General features: G+C 41.3%; 1 long non-coding RNA gene across 4 annotated transcripts in view; it reads left to right on the top strand.

Annotated features, from left to right (window-relative positions):
• Positions 1–15,783, top strand: part of LOC137864011 (uncharacterized) — a 117,403-nt gene that overhangs the window by 67,055 nt on the left and 34,565 nt on the right. The window contains exons 1-2 of one of the 4 annotated variants that reach the window (XR_011101268.1): positions 3,862–4,213; positions 10,690–10,830. The exons of 1 other annotated variant lie outside the window; for it this stretch is intronic. This is a non-coding gene — a long non-coding RNA (uncharacterized lncRNA). Of the gene's footprint in view, positions 1–3,861; positions 4,214–10,689; positions 10,831–15,783 lie in introns of those variants that run through there. 2 more of the 4 variants (XR_011101270.1, XR_011101275.1) reach the window with 2 other exon arrangements.

The following is a 15,783-nucleotide window of genomic DNA, read 5'->3' as shown; positions in this document are numbered from 1 at the left end:
TTGCTTTTTTGTTTAGGTTTTTAATCATGCTCTCCTACAAGACTTTCCTACAAACCCACAGTCACCTGCCAGGAGAATATATTATGCAGAGGCTGGGTAACTGGGATGAGGGGAGTCTTTATAAGACTGGGAGGCCTGGAACAATTAAATTCAACCGATTGACAGAGCAGGCGAGATGAGTTGACAGTAGAAAGATAACCTGTTTGTAAATGCAGCCCTATTTTATCTTCCCACCAATTAAATTAAGTTCGCTTCGGCCTTCAGATTAAAAAAAAAAAAAAAAAAAGGGAACCCTAAATAAACACTGTTACGCTGCATACATCTTAATACTTCTAATCTTCTGACTAGCAGAGCAAAAAATTAATATCTTCCTGCCTTGGTGAGAGGGAAAACAGATGCCATGGGGAGGAGGAAACAGGAGAGGATGAGCATCCCTAGGTTTACGTTTGTGTCTACACGCACATGCACACACACATATGGAGTCAAAAATAGCTGTGTGAAAGGATGTTTTAGCCCTGGTATAACAATGCACACAAGCACACCAGCAATGAAAAGACAGCATTTCCACTTCAGCTCAGTGACCCCAGGCAGAAGGAGGAACCTGGCTTCAGCAACCTTGTCTCATGGCAAAACTGAAGCGCCCTGCCTTTGCTGTGCGTTAGCTCGAGGATAAACCTCACATGCTGGCAGCCCCCAGGAAAACCCATGCCTTTTGCTTCACAAAGATGAGGAGTAAATGAGCCAAGATCTGTGCCCTTTCCAGCACTGCCGCCTGCAATCCCAAGGCAAATGAGGGATGCTCTGGAAGTTTGGGCTTTCCCCAGTGCCCTCAGCTTTTGCCTCCTGTAAATGTGCTGCTGGGCATTCAGGTGCTGGAGGGATGTATGACTACTGCTGCCGCCGGAGCCCCACATATCCGCAGGCAGCAGTGGAAAAGAAACTGATGAATATTGCATGATCAGAGGGAGGGAGGTGGGTCAGGAGCTGCTCTCCTCGCAGCAGAGAAGCAAACAAATACTCGCACGCCTGGGAGATGCTTTTGACGTTGGCAAACATCTCCCTGATCCCTTTCCCCCCTCTCCTTACCCTGCTTCTCAGCAGCATATCTGAGCGCTCGGCTGTGCTGACCATGCCTTCTGAGGCACCGATGTGCTCAGGTTTTCCTTTAGAATGCCAGGCAATGCTTTCTGCTTTTCCCCACCCTCATTCCCAGGCTTGGACCCCTGACAGGGGAGGTGAGGTGTGTTTGCAGCTTGTCCCTGCAGCCTCATAGGTGCCCCGTCGCAACCACAAGGACACGTTGTAAAATGAGCCTCAGTGCTGTGGCTGGGCTCTGCTGCTGCTGTGGACACACAGCCATCACCGATACACCAAAAGCCTGACAAATCCAAATCCCCTGGTTATTGCTGGGTGCAGGAAAAAATAAAAATGTGGGTGGGTTTGGGAGCTAGTTCAGATTGCAGTAAGTGCACTTGGGCACATCCTTTCCATTTTCCGTACTGGGTTGCTAAGACATACAGTAAGGAATTTGCCATCGCCCATAATATTCACATATTTTGTGCTGCTGAATATTGCGTCTCCTCTGCAAGCAGCCAGCATAATTTAAAGCAACTCTGAGGCTACTAGACTCTGTGGTGGGTTGTTTGGGGATGTCGGATTGTAACTGCAGATAGCAAATGTTGTGCCACTCTCTTTGGATGCAACTGTCAAATGGGACAAAACTTTATGTGTTTTACTCCCTCTTGTAAAAAAAACAACTAGCTTACAAAGCTCATGGAGGGGGAAGCTTGCCAGCATTCAGACTAAATGTCTTCTGGATTCATTTTATCCTATTATCCTTAACTAGTTTGCCCTGGATCAGACTATTGCTTCATTAGCTCTTCATATGGGGAGGCATTTTCTGTAGTGCTGAACAAAAACTCTCACTTTTTTTCTGGGTTACGTAACATTCCTATATTTTTTTCTTCCTTGAAATGCTTTCATTTATTTATTTATTTATTTATTTATTTTATTCAGCATGGGCCTGAGCCACAAATGTTATTTTTGTGTCCCAAATTCCTAAGCAACCCAGCATGTTTGGTGCAGGCACGTTCACGGGTGCAACCCATCAGCAAAGGAAAATTATATTTGGAAAGGTGACTTTTAGAAGTACTCTAGATCAGTTTCTTTTTATTTTAATTGTCACTGATGATAAAATGCCACTTCCTGACTTCAGGGGGGAGCAGAACTGAGTTAATGTTAAAGTGTTTTGTAAATCCCACTCACCATGCAACAAAAATAAATCTATAGTAGATCCCTGAGGTGAAGATTTTAATCACATAAGACAGGCAGTTCAGAGCCAAAATGTACTATCAAAATAAACAAACAATATCACAGATAACTAAAACTAGAAAGCTTTTTTAAAAAACAATTCCCATTGTTTCCTATCTGTCATTTGTTTATTTGTTCTATTTCCTTCCTTTGGAAAACATAACTAAACTAGTGACTTTTTATTTGACTTTTCCATGCCCTTTCAATCTGAAGCGCTTCTATTTTACATTAAAATAGCAGAAAAAGAAAAGAGGTCTCAGATGAAGAGATCAAAACATCTGCCTCCTCTGTGACATCTGCATAGCTCTGCCTCGCAGCATGACTCTGGTTCTTGTAGGCAGAGATACCTTGGAAACTTAAAACACACCACAAGACTATTTTGTTAGTTAGCGACGTAGGCAAGAATCGTTTTCCATTTTCCATACTTGCACCTAGCTGAGCTGCCTTTGGTGCTCTTTGTTTATGTATATCAACATAAACAAATCACTACGTAGTGAGTCTAAGCTAAATAGTAGATTTGCTGTATCTTATCTACACTGTGGCAGGGTTTTTTTGTGTTTGTTTTATTGTAAATGTTATCCTGGAACAATCGTGGTAGCTAGAGTTTCTTACCTGTGGATGTGAAGAGAGTGAGAAGAACAACTTCTGCAGATCTGCTGCTGCTTCTAGTTTCTTTACCTTCCTCAAACGTCTATGCTATCTCAGGCTTTCTCTATTTTAATAGTTTTTATTTATTTTATTTTATTTTATTTTATTTTATTTTATTTTATTTTATTTTATTTATTTTATTTTATTTATGTGACTCTTCTGCTCACACAAGCTTTTAAAGTTTTAAGCCACTGCTCTGCTGCTGTTTCCCTGAATCTCCAACTGAAACCATCTAACATCCAGGTGCAGTGATTATATCCCTTTCTGTGCACCCCCTTGACCCTGGAGCCACAAGAGGCTTGGAGGGGCTGCAGAAGTTCACCAGTGTGGCTGTGGTAGTGAGGTTACCTCCCAAATTCTTACACTGAGTGCCTCTGATGTTCCTTACACATTGTGTTTCACACTTAACGTCTATGCATTCACGTGCTGTCTGCAACAGGTTCTTTTTGAGATACGATCACAAACTGTACTATTTAGATAGGAATGTAAAAATGTTGCATATACATGCATATAAGATTATAGGAAACGTTTGCATTATTTGTCAAGTCGTATGTTTTATTGCTCAGCACTGTGTAATCAGGCAATAAAAAACTTGACCTTTTATGTGATTCAGGCCTTTCCCTTCCCTCTGCATTCATTCATCTAGCTGCTGTGTTGTGTTTTTTTTGAGGGGGCCATAAATTTTTTTATTATTCTTTCCAAGTAATGGTACTGGGGAGAATTTTTCAGATGCTGCCTCCTCTATTACCATCCTGAAATCTGTTTATTTTTCTTTAGTTTCCTAAATCCAGGCCTATTTGCTAATCTCAGAACAACTAAATTGGATAAATGCAGAGCAGGTGCCGACAGAATTTAAATGGGGAGAGTGGCTGCAAGGTGCAAATTGATTTTTTAACTGTCCATCCCATGGAGGATGTAGTAGTCTTCCCTGAAAAGGGCAGGACACAAGCCTTGGTTATGTCCAATTGCAGCTCAATTAAGAGTATAAAAGCGTTCCCCTGCAAGCAGGGCTTTCTTTTCTATGAGCTGTTGGACAGAAAGAAGAGGATGGAGCTAGTAAAGTGGAAAGGGACTCCCTTGGGCGGTATGTTTAGGATGCTCTGTTGCTTCTTTTCTTTGGTCCTAAGGGCCTCTAACAGCTTTAAAGATATGTTTATGCTGGGAGACCATCGCCTCCTTTGCCGCGGATGGAAAAGCGTGCCTCTCGCCCTTCCCGCAAACAGCATTGCAGTGATTTCCCTTCTGAGTGCTGTGGGTAAGTGAATTACATGGAATGAGATTTCCTCTTGTCTCTAGATAAAGCTGGGTGACCGAGTGTAAAATTGAGAGAACTTTGCTTTTGCAATCTATCACTGCCCTCCCTTAGCGCTCTCCGTGGTGTACCTGTGGGGCCTGATTCACCACAGTTTAAAATGGTGTGAAGGCAGTGTGAAAGAAAGACAGCTAGCTCCTTAGTGTGAATTGTCTGGCCCACCGAGACGGTTGTTGTTTGCTAAAATTGTGGCCCAGAGGGCCGCAGGTTTTTTTCTATCCTTGTTATTCTTCCTGTTTCTTGAGCATTGCAGGTCTTGTGCTGCTGCTTCTGTGGGGAAAGGCTGAGCCTGTAATGCATGTGGACAAAGCTGAGGAGCATCTGGCTCCTTCTGCAAGGTCTGTGTACTGCCTTCTGATTCAGTGCGGGTACGCAGCCCTGTCCGGTTAGACCAGCTAGGCTTCTGGTTGCTGTAAGCTTCTCAAATGCTTGATCCTGCCTGATCTCCTAGAAGAGTAGCTGATGGGATGTGCATCGTGCTAGCAGCTAGGAACAAAAGCTGGTTATCACTCATCCAGTTACTCTCAATGCAATTGATCCTATATAAGAAGCGGGTGAGCTGAAAATTTTAAGGAAAGTCCCTGAGATTGCTGTATGGCTGGAGGGAGGAGTAAACATACAAGTGGAGAATGGGACTCTGGAGAAGTGTGTCAGCTTGCTAAACTAAGTCCCTGTTTCTGCTCTAGGTAAGTGAGGGTTTGTAACAGGTTTCTGTGCTACTGAAGTCCCAGTGGTAAAACCAGCTTAATCATGGAGGGTCAACAAAATGACCTCTTTCCAATCCAGGACTGTAATATGATCTGGATCTCTTTATTTTGCCAAACAAAAACAAAAAACAAACAAAAAAACCCTCTTACACGCTCACTACAGAGATAGGTTTTAAAGCATGATGTGTGAGGAGTTAAAACTCACAGGTATGATGGGGCAGCCGCTTTTGACCTTTCTGGGTGAAAGGATGAAAGGGCTGGGACAAGCACAAGCTTCCAAAACCGTTCTTGCTGTCTGACCACACAGCAGTTGTATGTGCAGCCTTGGGGATTCTTTTACAGGCATCTCCCCTGAGCTCTCATAATGGAAATGATAAAACTGAAACCTGGGGTTGATGCTAACGAACTTTCTCTCTGCATAAAGATACGTGATTGCAGAAACCTGAATGAGAAACAGTAACTGCTTTTTAAAATATATATATAATTAGGTATTTGAAGTGGCCTTATAAGTGCTCCCTTTGGAACATGAAGGAGCAGGTAGATAACTTGACTGTTGTCTTACAGTTATCGTGTAGGAATCTGAGGTATTTTGACTGAGGATTCTCCACCTGGACTTTCTTGGGCAGCTCCATCCTCTACATATTAAGTATATGCTATGTATTAAGTGACCTAGAAGGTAGACCATTCCATCACACTACTTGTTTAGATGTTAGACTATGGGATGGAAATGAGGTGTTAGCTGCTTAAACTGAGAGCGAGCAAGCTTTAAGCCTCCTGTTGTGTGTTTATATTTTTATATATATATATATCTTTCCTGCTTTTTAAGCTAGAGAATATAACTTTTTTTCATGACCGCTAGACTTGTACATTTAACCACTTTAAATGCTATGAAGCCATTATCAATGGCTGGATGACTGGCACTACTGGCTTAAATGGTTGAGGCATCTTTGCCATTCTCTGAGTGTTGGGTTGGGGAGAATAAGTGATAAATAGCACAAGAGTGAGTACAGTAGACTTTCTGATGCCTGTTGCTTCTTCCTAGACCATGTGGATCAAAGGTAGACAAAGTCAAGTCCCTTAGGATATAGTGAAAATAGGCTTTTAAGAGTCTCCTTTGTGGGTCTGGCTCTTAACCTTTTGGCTGAGCGTATTACTTGTTCAAAGCTTGACTCCAGACTCATTTATGCTGAAAACAAAAGCCTATAAACCATGGGATGATGGCTTTGGCTGTGTCTTTTTTCACCTTGGAAAGAGAATGAATGTTGTCATATAATGTTGCCTAAATGGTGGGACTCCTGAGAATCTCACAAAAAAATAACAATAAAATCAAAAAGGTGGTCTCAGCTGCTGTTATGTAACTCACTGTTTCTCTGAAGATAAGAACTCAATAGCCTAGGGTGAGAGGATAGAAACCAGCTGTGGTCACTGGAAGCCAAAATAGATATGTATACCCCTGTCATGGAGGAACGGAATTGATGGTAGCAATAAAAAAGTGTTTGGCATCTCCCAGCCCAGCACAAATACTTGCAATGAGTAATTTTAGCTTTTCCTGTGCTCCCTGTTCTAGAAGAACAGAGTTGCTGCTTCTTCCTCCCAAAAGTAGATGTCTCTGTGGAAGGAGCATGAGTGGCTGGTTTCAGCAAGATTCTTGGTGTGCAGAGACAAGGTACTAGTCTCATTTAAGTTGCCAAATTGTAAATTGGAGATGGCCATGCGAGTGAAAGGGATCACTCATGTAAGGAAAAAGATACCTTCTTTGGGTTTAAATGGAGGTGGGTGACGATACCTAGGTGGACCAAAAAAAAAAAAAGTAGCATTTCCATATGAATAAGCTGAAGGTTAGGCAGGACACACAGTTGCCTTGACTTGTTTTTTTTGTTTGTTTGTTTGTTTTTATTTTCTCTGGAATATTTTACAATGACTCTTTAAAGGAAAATATATCTTTCCAGAGAGAGGAACTGAAATGCTTGCTGAGACTACCATGTGCCATGTCAGCTAGAACATCTGTAGAGTAGGAATATTACAAATGTGAGGAACTTCTGTGGAGATGTCCTTTGTACTTGAAACAAAACAAACAAAAAAAAACAACATAGATGCTTTTTAAGGTAAGGATGATAAGAACAAGGATGTTTTATAGTTTGCAAACCACAAGCATACCTCATAGTGGCATAAGTCTTTTTGTTGCCTCTCTGTGGCTCTAGACTCTTCCAGAAGCAGCCTATGCAATGCTGTTCTGTCCCGTACAAGCTGCCTTGCACTGCATTGTTTCTTCTCTTTGGCAGGATGCAAAGGGACAGGCATCTGGTATGACCTAAGTGACAGGGTTTTGCTATGTCAGTATGGTAACACAGGTGGCTGGGAATGACAACGATAAGGACTTTTAGTAATGAAGAACTGAATGAGTTTAATAATAGCTATTCACATGCTCCTGTGGAGCATGATACTAAGGCCTAACCATGAGAGTTCTTCAGTCTTTGAAATTGTTCTATAGACATCTCAATACAGAGCTGGTGCCACTAAGTGGAACATCTGGAGGAAACATCCAATTTAGTAGCTAATGCTATAAAAACAGAATGTCATTATCTCAAAAATAAATAAATAAGTTCAATTCTGGTTCCATCATAAGGAGACACTCTTATATAGCTCTAGAGCATCCATAAGGGTTTGTGGATTAAACCAAATAATGCCAATTCTGTGGTACCTTTTCAGTAGTTAAAATACAGTGTCTTTTGTTTTAAGCCATCTGTGTGACTCTAGTGGTGGCTGCAGCTAGACAGTATTCCTAACCAACTTTAAAAAAGAACAACTTTGGGTTTAATTCCTAAAAACTATGTTTTTTACTGAAAATGAACTACAGCTGGTCATATGTTCTTTCCCTTCCTGCCCCAAGCAGGTTTCCAACTAGAATTTGAGAAGCAGAGACCTTCTTTCCTGTGAAGTTCATATTGATTCAGGAAGGAGCTGGTTCAATATTCCCCTGGGAGGGAGGCAGTATTAAATATAATGTTTAGTGATTGGAACTGTGCAAGAAAGCACTTTATTATTCCCACAACTTCAATAAAATAATCTCAAGTCTCTAAAATGGGAGAGTAATAGAATAAACTGCTGGTTTACAAACAAACCAATAAAAAAAAAAAAAAAAGGAGGCAAAAAACACTAACACCTCTACTTAACTCTCTTGCTGGTCATGTCCATTTCCAGAAAGGTCAGATAAGCAGCTGAGTTATTCCCCTTAAGATGGAGTTGACCAAAATAAAATTGTCCAGGCAGAGACCTCTGGGCTTAACTTTGCCATCAGGCAGTGTCTCCATACTGTGTGCATTAGTTCTGAATTTGGTAGAGCAGGGGCACGTAGCTATGAAACACAAAGTGCAATCCTTGGGATGTTGGCTATTCTGTTATGATTCTTGTCCCCCACCCTTTTAAACCACAGAAGAATTCTTCTGTCAAAACTGATATAATATTGCATACACAATTTGATTTTTTTTTGGCAAGAAACTGTCATTTTTCTGATAGCTTTCCAACCCTTACTCCAGAAGTCATTAAGAAAGACAATTTCATTAGAACCAGCTGTGGTAGGCCTGAAATCACCTCACCCTTTGTTACTAGGCATTGGCAGCACCTGCAGACTTCAGGGATGATGAGAGAGAGATTTCTTTAACATATGTCAGACTTGGCAGAGTCAATATGCTGTTGGCTACAGCTGCTAGTTAAACTCCTAGTCCTATGTTGTATGACTTACCCTAAAAGAACACAATCTCTGTCCTGAAGAGCTGCAGGCAATTAACACTCCCTCTCTTGAAACCTACCAGAGGAATGTAGCCTGATTGCTTGTTGGCTAGTAGTAGGAAAAACTAAATTGCTGAGGGAATGGGGCATATGTGTAAAGTAGGTCCTTGAGAAAGAGAGATGCTGTAGTTGGCTCTGCACTCCTTCTTAGTGACCAAAGGGAACTACGAGGAGATGACAGATGGCACCACTCAAATGAGGTCTTACAAGGGCTGATTGCTGTCTTTCTGTTCTAATCCAGTGTGCATCTGTTGGTCACTGCTTTCTGGTCTCTTGAGAGATGAACGTGCCATCGCTAACCTGGACTTGCTGCATCTCACCAAGAGGCATGGTGAGAGCTGTTGACCAGCCATCAAAAAAAATGCCAGCGAATAAAATAATTCCAATGTTCAGTATCAATTCCCACTCTATCCAGGTGAAACCACTTTCTGGGTAAGAAAGGATTGTTGAAGTTTTTTTCTAGTATATTATTAACTCTGATATTCCATGTAATTTAGGATTGGAATAGGTTATAAAAGATGATGTTCCTTGAGGAAAGCACTAAAATAGATTTTTGCCCTTTTAAGTTATATTAAAAAAAAAAAAAAAAGTAAAAGAAATCCAGTATAATAATCTTCATCTTTTTTAGCTGCACTTCTAAACTTAAATGGCAATGAGAAGTTTTTTCAAGTCTGTGGCTTGGACTTCTGTAGTGAGAGTGTCCTGAAAGTCTCACTAGAGACTTTACTTTTTTTCTATATTCTTCCCAAGTCAGTAGACACTAAGGGATGAATGCTCATGAGAGTGTTTGAACTTGCATCTATAGTCATGCCTTTTTGGAACCCTTCATTTGGAAGGGACCTACCAGGATCATCAAGTCCAACTCCTGGTTCCCCACTGGACCACCCAAAAATCAGACCATATGTCTGAGAGTGTTGTCCAAATGCTTCTGGAATTTCATCTGGCTCGATGCTGTGACCTCTTCCCAGGAAAGCCTGTTCCAATACCCAAGCACCCTCTTAGTAAAGAAACTTTTCCTGGTATCAAACCTGAACTTCCTCTCTTGAAGCTTCAAGACATTCCCTCAGATAATGTGTATTTCTGCTCCCTCCTGTGCAGAAGGTTGGAGACCACGGGATATGAGAATCAGCTAGTGGCAGACAGCAATATGAGAAGCCAGAATATTGGCACTGTTGCACAGTATAATAATTTCAGATAACAACTTTTTGAAAGACTTGTACAGGAGAGGTGTTATGGATAAATGATCCTACTCTTCTATGGATGTTAAGACTACAGGTAGTTGGGAAAAGCTTCTCTCTGCAAGTTTCTTCTGAAAAGTGCTTAATTGTTAACACTTTGGCTTTGGTGAATTTTGCTTTCCAGCAGGTGTTAATGGACTGATAAGATTTATCTAAGTCTGATAAGCTCTTCCACCTGCATAAGACCTGCTGCTTTGGTTGAAAATAAAACCCAAGTAGAAATTGTGGGTGTTTAGTAGAAGCCCTCCAACCTCTTTCTGTAATCATGCCCTTTTTTTTTTTTTTTTTTAACTGGAGATAAGTGTCACAACTCTGGGCACAAGTTCTGCACACTTAAGTCACTTGTAAGGCATAGTAGAGGTGCACTGAACTCCAGTAGAGAAATTTTATGGAGCTCTGGGATAAGAACTGCCTGAGATAGTTCCTGATTTTAAAATAGGCTCTTTAAGAATATCCTTGAACTTCTGTCTATTGATTCAGGCCTTGCAGTTTTCACATTGGTTTTTCAAATGACTAAAACCATCCCAGCTCCCCCCACAGTTTTAGTTCCTCCTGAGTTATCTGCAGAAAGTTAGAGCTCACCTGAGCTTTGGCAAATGATGAAATAATGCACTATTTAAGCATTAATGTGGGGCTAATAGCCCGTGTGGATTCACTTCAGTTGCTTCTGCTTCTTTCCTCCTAGGTTTGCTTTCGCTGTAGTGCATCAGCCTGTGTCTCAGATACTATGAAACCCTGCACACCTCACTGACCTCCTGAGAGGTAGAAGCTTACTTTGGAGGCAGTAAGAAAATGGGAGGCACCAGCACGAGTCTCTGTAGTGAAGGTGTGGCTCCAAAAGGCCTTGTGCTCTGATATTTAGGGTACCAGCTCAGGCTGGATGTAGGCAATTCTGTGCAGGGACTTCTTAAACCACACACTGTTAAAAGATGAAGGGTATCTGTAGCTGTGTGCTTATCTTAGCTTTCCAGGAAGTTTCTCAGAATTTTCTTGAACCTCTGTAGTTGAAACCTGATGTGGGGTAATCAAACAGCATATCCTCTGAGAATGAAATGCAGTAGGACCTATATTGGTAAACTTCCACGGTTCTCTGAGTTATTTATATTTTAACTTGTGTGGGGGAAGCCTAGTTGATATTATCACAGAGGATGGTGACAGAATGGAGAAACTCAAGTGTTTTCTTTTTGGAGGGACACATGAATTCTAGTCATGTCCATTCCATCTAAAATGACATATACAATACTGCACCAGAATATGGGTGCAAGAACTAAAATGGAAGTAGTTAAAGCATAAGTACTGGGGAGGAAAGGGGAGCTTTGTCTGAGGGTTCAAACTTTTTTTTTCTTTTTTTTTTTTTTAATGGAAAAATATGGTTAATAAAGACTGGGAGCAATGCTGTGATATGGCATGGAAAGATTGCATGGGGCTTTGGGTCAGTGAAAAAAGTTTTAAGACTCTCTTCAGTAAACATACCCTTTTTTTCCCCAAGAAGATGAAATGACTTGTATACAGACTCCCTGCTATCTTTTAAGAGGTAGGAAAGGGAAAAAAAAAAAAAAAAAAGGCAAAGGCAAGTGGAGTCCCAGAGTGGAGTCCCAGGTAATGCTGTGAGAAGCCGAAGTTATAACACAAGTACCTGTGGATTTCTGTAGCACTGGAGCAGACCAGAACTGCCTTTAGAAAGGTAACAAGTGGCTCAAGTTGCTTCATTTGCCATATACTATCTTGATGGGGCCAGTCATGTAATTCAGAATGGTGACTTTTGCTAGTGCTTAAAGCATTGAGGTGGGGTAGTAAGTGGAAAAATAAAGGGGCTTCAGGTAGCTTGCAATGGGCTTGCATGTAGGGAGGACCCTGTTCTATACAGTAAGTGCTGTCTCTTTTCTGAATCATGACAAATGAGCAAGTAGCAACAAATCAAAAATACATGTAGATTGCCTTCAGTGACCTGGAGCTTCCACTTTGACCACAACTGATCATGTTCTTTCATTCCTTTGAGCAGCTATGATGAATACTTTACATAAAGTGCTTTAGTGCCCAAGCAGGTATGGAAATAACTGGAAGCACTTCAAAATGTTCATGTTGGTACCCTGATTTCTCTACAATCCACCATTCCAGGGGATAGAAATATAATTCAGATCCAGACACTGGAGCTCTGGCTCTTCTAAAATCAAGCCCAAGCAACTTTTTTCATGAGGTTGCAAAAGCATTTTTTCCCATGGGTTGAAAGCTGAGTTCTAGATCTGTTAGAAGGCTCATTTCGTGTGTCAGACACCTCACACAACACCCCTACTTCCTTTCAGTTAGTAACAATAATATTACGAAATTCTATCTGTAACAGCAACAAAATGTGCTGCCACTAACTGTTGATCACGATTCTTTTTTGTCACAACTCAAGCTGCCTGTGACTAGTTATTGTGACACTATATGATTATCCCGAGGCCTGATGATATCACTTCCAGTGAAGTGCAACCTTACTCTGTTCCTTTCATGTTGGCTTTAGACTACTTCGTCTAGCTGGGACAAACTTCAAGGGCTTGGGAGGATTGATTTGGAATTCAAAATGATTTTGATCAAGTGGAGATGCAGTCCAAAATGAAACAGATGGAATTCAAGACAAGTGTAGAGATTTACCCTTAGGAAGGAAAAATCAAATATATGAATACAAATGGAGAATGACTCTCTCAGCAGCAGTGCTAGGGAAGACCTGATGGATTAAATGATCTGCAAATGGCAAGAGGATCATTCCATCTTCAAAGGGGAAAGGGGGGGAGGGAAGAAACAGTCCTGAAGGAAGGATTAAAATAATGCTTATATAGAGGGAAGGAGGGGAGTACTTCTACGGAGGCTTTGTCTGTAGCATTTTGCAAAGTCTTTATAACAGCTTCAGAGAAATGAGTTCTAGGGAAAAGGAGTAATGCGAAGACATTCTTGTGGGAAGTATTAACGTACAGACAGATGGGGAATATAAGAGAGATTATTTACAGGACACTTGGGGAGAATGCTGAGTAACCTACACTGTGTGAGTGTGAGAAGAGTATGAAGAAAGGGCAAATAATGCACTCAAGTAGGGGCCTCAGGAAGGCAGTAGAATTATCCCCATTTTATTTTTTTTTTAAGTGGTTAGATAAAGATCTGTAGAAATAACCAAGGTAGGACAGTCTCTTCTTCCTTAAGGAAAGATAGGAGGGGCTTTCCAGTCCTATAATTTCATGATCCTTAAATTGTACCATAACTTTGACCATGAGATGTTCTTAAATTCTAAATCAAAATTGCCATTCAAGAAAAATACGGGTAGTGGCTTTGGGGCCTGCATGTGCCAGCTTCTCGTTTATTCCTTTCTATTTGTAAGTTGTCTTCATTGGACAGGGACAATACAGCGGCCACGGTGCCAAGTCTGTTCTGGGTATGGTACACTCCGAGGTGTTAGTATTGGAGGCATTCACAGAATTCACAGTCTCTGCTCATCTACGGATCAATGTAATTGAAATATACTTGTAGGTCTTCCATTTGGGGTCAGGGTTTGAGTCATCTGCTTTCCAAATTCTATCCTGCTCTATTATTCTGTTTTTATCTTGGAAGAGTTGTTAGGAAGTGGATATTGCAGGCACTAGCTGACAAACTACAAGCTAGTAAAACACTGACCTGAGAAAGCTAGCAACCTAGGCTGGGGTATGAAAGTAGAATATCCTGTAAACCAGAGCTGTAAATGCACTGCAGATGAAATGGCCTTCCTTGCATTGCTGCAGCAAGACTAGGGACTTCATCAAAGGTAGCTTACAGGATATGTCAATCTTGTGTACAGCTGCAGTTAAAGAAAAGACAGGTCTTAATAAATCTCTTTACTGAAATATGCTTTCCTTCCCTCTCACCTCTGCTGTCAATGGCTTTCTTCGGTTACCTTTCTAAAAGGAGTGGTTGTATGTGCAGAAGCATCCCAGGATTATTTTCCTGCCTTTCTTCTTTCCTCTAGTAACCGTCCCATCTTTTGCTCCGTGCCTTGACATGGGTTATTTTCCCGGAGAAGCTGGGCAGTAGCCAAAAGACCATACTAGTTCGATGAAAACATCAAATGGCTGAACTGAAGTGTTTGGAGTGATGCTTCAGAAATCTTCTGGATAGAAGGAAAGGGATGACACAGGCAATAGAAGCTGTTAATCTTCCTTTTCCCTGTGGTTAAGAGCTCTCTGAGCATGACATACCATCCAGCACAACTCTTCTATAGCGGAGATGCGTGTCCGTTGTTCCAGTGAACACAGAGTTAAAATGGGCAGCCCTTGTCCTTGTGAAAAGAGGGAGAGCGTCTTGCTGAGACGACAAAAAATTCTTCAGGCATGGAGGAGGCGGTCTTCTTCATAAAATTATCCTTTGGAATATCCTGTGTGACTTCTATCTGCAGTGTAACATATTGACTTTGGCTCTTCTTGAGGTGATCTCAAATTAATGTTGTTGCAAAGACTTAGAGATCTATGTCCTGGGGGGTCTTTCATACAGCAGTTGGGTGTGGAATAGGTGACAGAGAGGAAGCTTCCTGTGCAGGAAGCAGAGCAGCTGAGTTGGATCACTAACTCATAATCCTAGCATGAAGTACTCTTGTAGTACATCGTAGCTGTTTTTTTCCAAATACTTCCATATTCTGTTTTAATACTTTGCTGCAAATTGTAACAGCCATGTACTGTGAAATTTGCTCAAGATGCTCAGTAAAACATCTGCTGACACTTTCAAACTTGTGCTCTTCCAGAGGAGCTTAAGACTATTGCCCTACCACCTACGTCCCAGAAAAATCAGACTGAAGATGCCCAAGGATGGGGTAAAGGAGGACAGTGGTAGGGTTACAATTTATAGTCTGGGTAGCTTCTAGCTAGGAACTACAGCTAATGCTGTGACCATGGGGGATTGCGACAAAAGGTACTTACTGTTTTTTCCTTAAATGTGTAGTGATAATATACAGTTGCTGATATAACTGCCTGAGGAGATCTTGGTGCTTTCTAATATAACATTAAGCTCCCTCCATGTACATCTTTCTGCATTCTAATGTGTCTCTCAAATGCTTCAGTAGGCAGAGACTACAATGAAAAAGGTATCATATTCTTTTAATGCTGGTAGCTCAGTAACAACCTGCGTGAGATGCTTAGTCAGGCTGCAGCTGTCAAGCTGAACATCTTTCCTGTGGCAGGTGTAAACTTCATGCTATGTAGCTACAACAGGGCCTTCCCCTTACTTGAGGAGGTACACTGGGGGAAAGGTGTATGTTAATAAATTCTCCCCACCCGCCCTCCCTCCTTATATTTGCCTAATGATGTACCTCGAGACACTCTGAGGCTTTTTCATTCATGTTCATAGCTAGTTCACTCCCCTCTGGTGCAATGAAGAAATGAAATCACAGGTTTGAAATGATCTCAAGTAACTGACAGTACTCTGAGGTTTAGACTTGCATCCTCTAATTCCTCATCCACTTAAGACACTGTCAAGGTACTGTTTCTTGCACTTGGTGTCTTTTGTAGTCTGACCATCAAACTCATTGTGAAGTTCTAGAATTATTTTTGCTAGTGGTAGACTAGCTACAGGTGGTAAATCAGATGTGGAGCTTAGTGTAGTTAGTGTAATGGAGAAAATCCAGCATTTCACTGATCAGGGAGGGATTACATCGGCTGTTTTTTAACCATTTCGGTTGCCACATTTCTGCCTGTAACCTGATTTACCTTGAGATGGTTACTCCTTTCGTAACTTGGAGTACTTACAGGCATAAAACAAAGTCTTCATAGACAGACTGTTAGGA

This window comes from Anas acuta, chromosome 1 (genome assembly GCF_963932015.1).
Source record: "Anas acuta chromosome 1, bAnaAcu1.1, whole genome shotgun sequence".
Taxonomy (NCBI): domain Eukaryota; kingdom Metazoa; phylum Chordata; class Aves; order Anseriformes; family Anatidae; genus Anas; species Anas acuta.
The sequence above is the reverse complement of the archived record's forward strand: the minus strand, read 5'-3'. Positions and strand labels throughout refer to the sequence as shown.